The 8,690-nt window shown below is 50.3% G+C and overlaps 1 pseudogene; it reads left to right on the top strand.

Moving 5' to 3' along the window:
* Nucleotides 1–8,690, top strand: part of LOC104997395 — a 55,642-nt pseudogene that overhangs the window by 41,022 nt on the left and 5,930 nt on the right.

An 8,690-nucleotide genomic window follows, 5' to 3' on the forward strand; every position in this document is an offset into this window, starting at 1 on the left:
TGAGCATTACTTTACTAGCGTGTGAGATGAGTGCAATTGTGCGGTAGTTTGAGCATTCTTTGGCATTGCCTTTCTTTGGGATTGGAATGAAAACTGACCTTTTCCAGTCCTGTGTCCACTGCTGAGTTTTCCAAATGTGCTGGCATATTGAGTGCAGCACTTTCACAGCATCATCTTTCAGGATTTGGAATAGCTCAACTGGAGTTCCATCACCTCCACTAGCTTTGTTCGTAGTGATGCTTTCTAAGGCCCACTTGACTTCACATTCCAGGATGTCTGGTTCTAGGTGAGTGATCATACCATCGTGATTATCTGGGTCGTGAAGATCTTTTTTGTACAGTTCTTCTGTGTATTCTTGCGATCTCTTCTTAATATCTTCTGCTTCTGTTGAGTAGAAGACCTCCCAACTGTAGGGCAGAGGAGTAGTACCCTCCAAGGGAGATAGAGGCCTTAGGGCCATTTGTCCAAGACAGAATGTCGGTCTGGGAATGGTCGGCTTCTATACCAGTACACCTCTGTGTCCTCGGGGTAAGCGGTGTGCTGCACTGGTAAATGTTGAATGACCAGCTCCGCAGGGGATTAGAAAGTGGCTCTGATTTGTGCCAGTCTTCATGGTGTCAATACCCCAACCCTGCGTAGCTTGCACACTGAAGGTGGACTTTGGGAAGACACGGCAGGGGGCTTCCACCAGCTCCCACACCCGGCCACGATCGCTGAAGCACCGAGCAGCGTGCTAAGGGAGAAGACAGTGCTTTCAGTCAGACTCTGGGTAACCACCGTTCACCCATTGAACTTGGTTCAGTCCTGACTGCTCTTATTAGGCTGGGTGGCCTTGGGCAAGTGACCCACTTACGCTGGGCTTCCCGTGTAAAGCGAGGCTCAGAAGCGCCACCCTCCGTATGAGGGTAAGGGGGGCGTGGTAACGATGCCTGCGCAGTAATAGTTGTTACATCGGGCGCACACCTGAGGACCCGCACGTGGCTCTTGGTCATCAGGAGCACTTAGAGCCTCGCCCACCCATCGCTGCTCAAGCAGCTGTCTCCCCGCAGCCCTGCATACCCTCCTTCCCCTCATATGCTCCTTCAGAGTGCTGCCAGACCGGCCCCCACTGCCCCTTCCTCCTGCCTCTGGGTCCACCCAGGGCTACAGCCTCAGCCCCTTCACCAGCTCCCGCCAAGGTCCCTGGTGACCTCACTTTCTAAATCTGTGAGATGTGCCTCAGTCATCTTCTCTTCCACTTTTCAGCAGCACCAGGTGGGGCGGGCAGGGGAGGATGCTGCGGACCACCCAGCTCCCCTTCCGTGGCGGCTCCCTCTCCTGCCAACCCTCCCCAGGCTTCTTTCTCTACTCTCCCTGCCTGGGCATTTTTTTTCCTCTGCTGTGGACAGTCAGGCTGCCTCGAGCCTTAGGTGGGAGTGTGCCTCTCCAGAGACGGTTTCGCCAGCCCGCTCCAGGGGCCCCTGTACCCTCTCCGCATCTACCAGCCTCTCCCAAACTTGCCTCCACCCAGGCTGCTGCTCTGCCCACCTTGGCATCGAACCCAAGTCCGCTCCACACACCTCCTCGGTTCTTCGTCCAGAACCCAATGGACCACTCCCTGCCAGACCTGTTCTGCTCCCGGCATCTGTAACTTAACGACTGCCACCCCCCTTAACCCTGCTGTCACCTGGTCCTGTTTGCCACTATTCTCCCCCTTGGCCCCAGATCGAATCTCCTCCAGACCTGTATCTCTCCAGGCATCTGGCCAGCCCATCCCCTTGGTCTTCTCTCTTCAGTACAATCTCCTAGTGCAAGCGAGTGCCACTTCTGGGGACCTGGCCATGCTGCCCCATCTCACTGGCCTCTCCTCCAGCCTTGCCCTCAACTCCATCCTCTGTATCCTTCCAGGGTGATCTTTTGAAATCTCAGAGGGGGTCAGGCCACCCTCAAGTAGGAAGTGAAAGTGAAGTTCGCTCTGTCGTGTCCAACTCTTTGCGACTCCACTGACTGTACAGTCCATGGAATTCTCCAGGCCAGAATACTGGAGTGGGTACATTTCCCTTGTCCAGGGGATCTTCCCCACCCAGGGATAGAACCCAGGTCTCCTGCATTGCGGGCAGATTCTTTTACCTGCTGAGCTACAAGGGAAGCCCAGGAATACTGGAGTGGGTAGCCGATCTCTTCTCCAGGGGATCTTCCCAACCCAGGAGTCGAACCGGGGTCTCCTGCATTGCAGGCAGATTCTTTACCAACTGAGCCACCAGGGAAGCCCCAAAATCTCAGAGGCAGTTAAGCCACCCTCAAGTAGGAAGCTCAGAAAATCTCAGCTTGGCTTCTCGGGACCTGGGGGACCAGCCTCAGCCTACTTCTCTCTCTCCCTGTCTGTCTACCTGTCTGTCTCTACTTCCTCTTATCACCCCCTCCTCACCCCACACTCCTGCCTTTTGATTTCAGCCCAGTCACTGCTCCCACCTTCCTTACATCACACGCCCCTGCACCCCACGCGGGAGAGGACTGAGTCCTACACCATTGTCTTCATAGCAGTTAACGCGCTTTGTGATTATTCACCTCCTTCTGTGGTTAATTGATTAACATCTAAGTCTCCCACTGGGCCAGTTATTCCCAAAGTGGAATTGGCTGAAGTTTTGAGCTGGGTAATGCTTTACCCTGCTATTGTCTGTGGCTGGCAGGAGGGCCGAGCCCCACCCACTAGATGCCTGCGGCACTCCCAGCCGTCGTTCAGTTCAGTTCAGTTCAGTTCAGTTCAGTAGCTCAGTCCTGTCCGACTCTTTGCAACCCCATGGACTGCTGCACGCCAGGCCTCCCTGTCCATCACCAACTCCCAGAGTTTACTCAATCTCGTGTCCATTGACTCGGTGATACCATCCAACCATCTCATCCTCTGTCGTCCCCTTCTCCTCCCGCCTTCAATCTTTTCCAGCATCAGGGTCTTTTCAAGGAGTCAGTTCTTCCGATCATGTGGCCAAAGTATTGGAGCTTCAGCTTCAGTCTCAGTCCTCCCAATGAGTATTCAGGGTTAATCTCCTTTAGGATTGACTGGGTTGATTTCCTTGAAGTCCAAGGGACTCTCAAGAGTCTTCTCCAGCTCCACAGTTCAAAAGCATCACTTCTGCAGCACTCAGCCTTCTGTATAGACCTGAGACTGTCTCAAGTCAGAGGGTTTTAGATGGAGAACTAGGGCCTAAAGTGTAGACAAGATGCCATAAAACCCTGAGAGGAGAGGCCAGTGTGGGTGGGAGCAGCACAACAGAAACTGTAGGGGGCTTAGCATCAGGTTGGCCCTTAAAGGATAGACTAATAATAGCAATAATAATTAATAATTGAAGCTAATATTTACTGAGCATTAACACTGTCTTGATCGATTTTTATGGATTATCTCACTTGATTTTCACCATCATCCCAGGACACAGATGTTAGTCATACTCCCATTTTACAAAGAAACTGAGGCTCATAGAATTAAATAATATGCTTAAGTTTGCACAACTCACTATTGGCAGAGTCAAGATTTGAACCCGTGTGCTCTGGCTTTGGAAACAACGTGCTCAGACACTGTCAAGAGGATTTGGGTATATCAGCTCCTCTACACCTGTGGGGCACAGGTCCCCAAGTCTGGCAGCCTAACCCAACATAGATTTATCACCTCACAGTTCCGATGGGTCAGGAATCTGGGAGTGGCTTAGCTGGTTCTGGCTCCCAGGCTGTCAATCAAGGTGACAGCCTGTGGTCACCTCAGGCTCCACGAGCGGAGGGTGTGGCCCCAAGCTTGCTCACGTGGTTATCACAGGCCTCCACAGGTGTCTTGGCTGGCACCCTGGTGGACTCCTTGCCCCGTGGGCCTCTGCACAGGGCCGCCAAGTCATAGTCCCCGCAGAGCCTCATCACCCTGGAAATGACATCCCATCACTTCTGCCAACATCGATTCTTGAGAAGCAAGTCCCCAAGCCCAGCCCACACACCCTAGGGACGAGCATTGCACAAGTCACCGGCTCCGGAAGCGGGGCCCACCGCGGGGGGGTGGGGGGGGCGGTGCTCGTGGAGGAGCTGGGCACCCCCAAACAGCATGGGGTGTAAGCCCATTGTCTCCCTGCTTGATTCCCCAGGCCAGGAATTCTACGTGTGCTTCCTTAAGTAACAAGAATAGCCTCAAAGCGAGTTAAACTTGATTCCCAACCTGAGAAAACGCTTCCTCCCATTCTTCTCAGGAAGTGAAGTGAAGTGAAGTGAAAGTCGCTCAGTCGTGTCCAACTCTTTGTGACCCCATGGAATTCTCCAGGCCAGAATACTGGAGCGGGTAGCCTTTCCCTTCTCCAGGGGATCTTCTCAACCTGGGGATCGAACCCATTGCAGGCAGATTCTTTACCAACTGAGCCACAGGGGAAGCTCTCTTCCAGGAACTGAGTGCCAAATAAGACAAGCACTCCTTAAAGCTCCTGTGCACTGGCGGCTGTGTCTTTGCACCGTGGTGACATGAGCCTGAAAACTGGGCACCGCCAGTCCCTCTGCCTGCTTCCTCACCACCTGACTGCGGGCAGCCCCCAGAGCCTCTCAAGTGCTTCATGTTCCATTGTCTCCCTTCCCTCCCCAGGGCCCCCCATGAAGAAACATCCCTGAAGATGTTTCTCCAGGCATCACTGCAGACGTCACTGTGGACAGCACCTTCTGAGAATCCCTACACACACAGATCAGGCCGCCTCTCAAAGGCCATCCACGGCTCCCCATGGCCAAGGGGCAAGGCCCTAACTTGAGCCTGGCACTCAAGACCCTCTGTCTTGTAGCCCAAACCGGCTCCCCACCCAGCCCCCCTGCTCAAGCAAAGATGATCCACAAGCTCTGACCCTTCCTGCTTGTCACCCCATCTCTAAATCTCGAAATACTTTTCCTGCTCCTCTTCCTTTACCCAAACCCTAGTCTCCCTTCAAGGTCAAGCAAATTAATGCCCAACCTTCTCAGTGAACCTTTCCAAGGCTACTCTGAGTCTCTGAAGATGAACTTGGCAGGAGACAGTGTGTGCTCAACAGGGTCAATGAAATAAAAATACTCACCAGAGCAAGCAAACTATTCTAGAAAAGCTGTCTGAGTGCCCTCCCTAAACCCACAGTCCTGCCCTCGTTTTCGAGACCTGTTTACTCCCTATGGTCACCCTGGACTCGACCTTCCAGCTCTCCTGAGCAAAGTTTCCCTTATCCTCCCAGCTGAACCCCTGCACTCTCTGAGCCCTGAGCATCTCCTGCCCCCAAGGTGTTCCTGACCGAGTCTGAGTACTTTTCATGACAGAACTGTGTTCAGTTCATCTCTGAGTCCAGAATGGAGCTGAGAAACTGGGATAAATGTGGTTGGGAACGAGGAAGAAGGTGGAGACTGCTCATTGCAAGGACTCACCTCTAAAAAATACATTAGAGGCGCTTTACTCTCTATTTTTTGGGCTCAGAGACACAGGCTTTCTTTCCGATCTGAGAATATACACTCAACGCTGTATGGACAAGGAAGAAAGGATGAGGCTGAACAAAGACCAATCACCCACTGCAAGTGCTTCAGCTGAAGAGGTGCTAAGCCCAGACGACGCGCGCCAGAGGCCTCTCGTGAGATGCAGAGGCAGGACCAGGGAGAGGCAGGCGAGGAGCATCGCACCCCAACACAAGGGCGGACCCAAAGTCTCCCCGGAACAGCCTCCCGTCCCGCGGGCTCCACCAGATGACACCCACATTACTCACTGCACATCTACTCTCGAACTTCACTTTCTGCTCTTCTCTTTTCACACATTGTTCAGAAATATATACTGGTGCCCACATTACATTCTGCTTGTAAACAGCTTGCCAGAGAGGCGACAGGCCCAGGGCTCTCTGAGACGGGAACGGAGGGGCGGGGGAGGGCAGGCCATTTGCATAGAAGGTGGAGTTCGATGTGAAAGTTGCCCGGTGCGGCACGTGGAGCCCTGCCTGTCTCCTGGCACTGCGGCCTTGGAGGCAGGGCCTCAGCTGTTCTCAGTGAAGGCTGGCTTTTCTGAAAAGCACCTTATCTCAGATTTGGGGGGTCTGAGGATCACTTTGGACCCTTAAAAAGAAAAAGAGCTTTTTTGTGTGGGGGGTTGCATTTGAAGATATTTACTGTTTTAGAAATTAAAACTGAGAAAAATGTTTGGACGCTTATCAGTTTGTATCAAAAATAACAGGCGGTGCTAATGGTAAAGAATCCACTTGCCAATGCAGAGATGCGGGTTCGATCCTTGGGTCAGGATGATCCGCGGGACAAGGAAATGGCAACCCACTCCAGTATTCTTGCCTGGAGAATCCCATGGACAGAGGAACCTGGCAGGCTACCATCCATGGGGCCACAAAAGAGTCAGACACGACTTAGCAACTAAATACAACAAACCGTAAGTGACCTCCACGAGCGAGGAAAACGCAGCGGATGAGGGCTGTGACTGTGACAGTCCAGTCGGATAGGATGGGCCGGCATCATGCTGGGGTCAGGAGTCTCGGGTTCCAGGGCCAGCCCTGCCTCCAACGTGCAGGGGTCTATGCGCAAGCCACCAAAAGCGGGGTCTGTGGGCCTTGCCAAGTGGTGAGGGGTGGATGAACCCTGGCTTCTGAAATTGTCTTCTTAGAAGCACAGATATAATGAAACATCCGCAAGTGATTACACTGTGTGTATTCACCCTAAAAACTCTATTGAATATGAAAAAGCCATCATTGCTTACAGATAATATGACTTTCCAACCAAAAATGTATAAAGAAGTCATCTAACAATATTATCATAACCAACAGTTCTATAAGATGACAGGAGGAGAGTATAAAAAACTCAATAGCTTTCCGCGGAGCAATAATCATTAGAAGGCTTTTCAGTTCCCATTCCCAGTACAGCTCTTAAAATTAATATGTCAGAATAAACTAACAAAAGAAGTGTAAGACCAATATAAAGAAAAATGTCAAAAAAGCATCAAATATTTCTTATGAAAGATCCTACTCCTGGATGGGAAGTCTCCATTTTTAAAGATGTCAGTTCTTCTCCAAATTAATCTATAAACACAAGCTTAAAAGTTGTCGTGGAACTTAGGAAAATGATTCTAAACATCTTATAGAAAAAATAAATGTGTAATTATAAATAATTTATAAAATATAAATTAATAAATATAAATATATATAGCTTATATACATATGAATTATATACACATATATATATATCCATCCAAAACTGGGAATATATATATTCATCCAAAATTTGGAAGAGGGTAAAACTTAGGGAGGACTTGCCCATAAGTATCAAATATATAATAATTAAAACATAATTAGTTCAGTTCAGTTCAGTTCAGTCACTCAGCCTTGTCCAACTCTTTGCAACCCCATGGACTGCAGCACACCAGGCCTCCCTGTCCATCACCAACTCCCGGAGTTTACCCAAACTCATGTCCATTGAGTCCGTGATGCCGTCCAACCATCTCATCCTCTGTCGTCCTCTTCTCCTCCTGCCCCCAATCCCTCCCAGCATCAGGGTCTTTTCCAATGAGTCACTCTTCGCATCAGGTGGCCAAAGTATTGGAGTTTCAGCTTCAGCATCAGTCCTTCCGATGAATATTCAGGACTGACTTTCTTCAGGATTGACTGGTTGGATCTCCTTGCAGTCCAAGGGACTCTCAAGAGTCTTCTCCAACACCACAGTTCAAAAGCATCAGTTCTCCAGCACTCAGCTTTCTTTATAGTCCAACTCCCACATGACTACTGGAAAACAAAATAATAACAAATAATAAAACAAAACATAATAATGTATAGTAATTAAAGCACTTGGGATATATGTGCATAATAGACAAATACACTAGTGAATATATTAGAGTCCAGAAATAGACCCATTGCAAATGGAAATTTAACATATGGTAAAGAAAGCTGAAACTCCAATCCTTTGGCCACCTGATGCAGAGAGCTGACTCATTTGAAAAGACCCTGATGCTGGGAAAGATTGAGGGCAGGAGGAGAAGGGGATGACAGAGGATGAGATAGTTAGATGGCATCACCGACACAATGGATGTGGGTTTGGGTGGACTCTGGGAGTTGGTGACGGACAGGGAGGTTTGGCATGCTGTGGTTCATGGGGTCGCAAAGAGTCGGACATGACTGAGTGACTGAACTGAACTGAACTGAAAGGAAGGTGAAGCAGTTTTAAACACATGGCCACAAATCCTTTGAGGTGTCTTCCCTCTAGGGGTGGGGTCCATGTCCCTTGAATCTGATTGGACAGGTGACTTCCATCCAGTTCAGTCAGTTCAGTCAGTTCAGTTCAGTCACTCAGTCGTGTCCGACTCTTCAAGACCCCATGAATCGCAGCATGCCAGGCCTCCCTGTCCATCACCAACTCCCGGAGTTCACTCAGACTCACGCCCATCGAGTCAGTGATGCCATCCAGCCATCTCATCCTCTGTCGTCCCCTTCTCCTCCTGCCCCCAATCCCTCCCAGCATCAGAGTCTTTTCCCATGAGTCAACTCCTCGCATGAGGTGGCCAAAGTACTGGAGTTTCAGCTTCAGCATCATTCCCTCCAAAGAAATCCCAGAGCTGATCTCCTTCAGAATGGACCTGTTGGATCTCCTTGCAGATCTCCAAGGGACTCTCAAGAGTCTTCTCCAACACCACAGTTCAAAAGCATCAATTCTTTGGCACTCAGCCTTCTTCACAGTCCAACTCTCACATCCATACATGACCA

The sequence above is a fragment of the Bison bison genome, unplaced genomic scaffold (assembly GCF_000754665.1).
Source record: "Bison bison bison isolate TAMUID 2011002044 unplaced genomic scaffold, Bison_UMD1.0 scf7180017864307, whole genome shotgun sequence".
Lineage (NCBI taxonomy): Eukaryota > Metazoa > Chordata > Mammalia > Artiodactyla > Bovidae > Bison > Bison bison.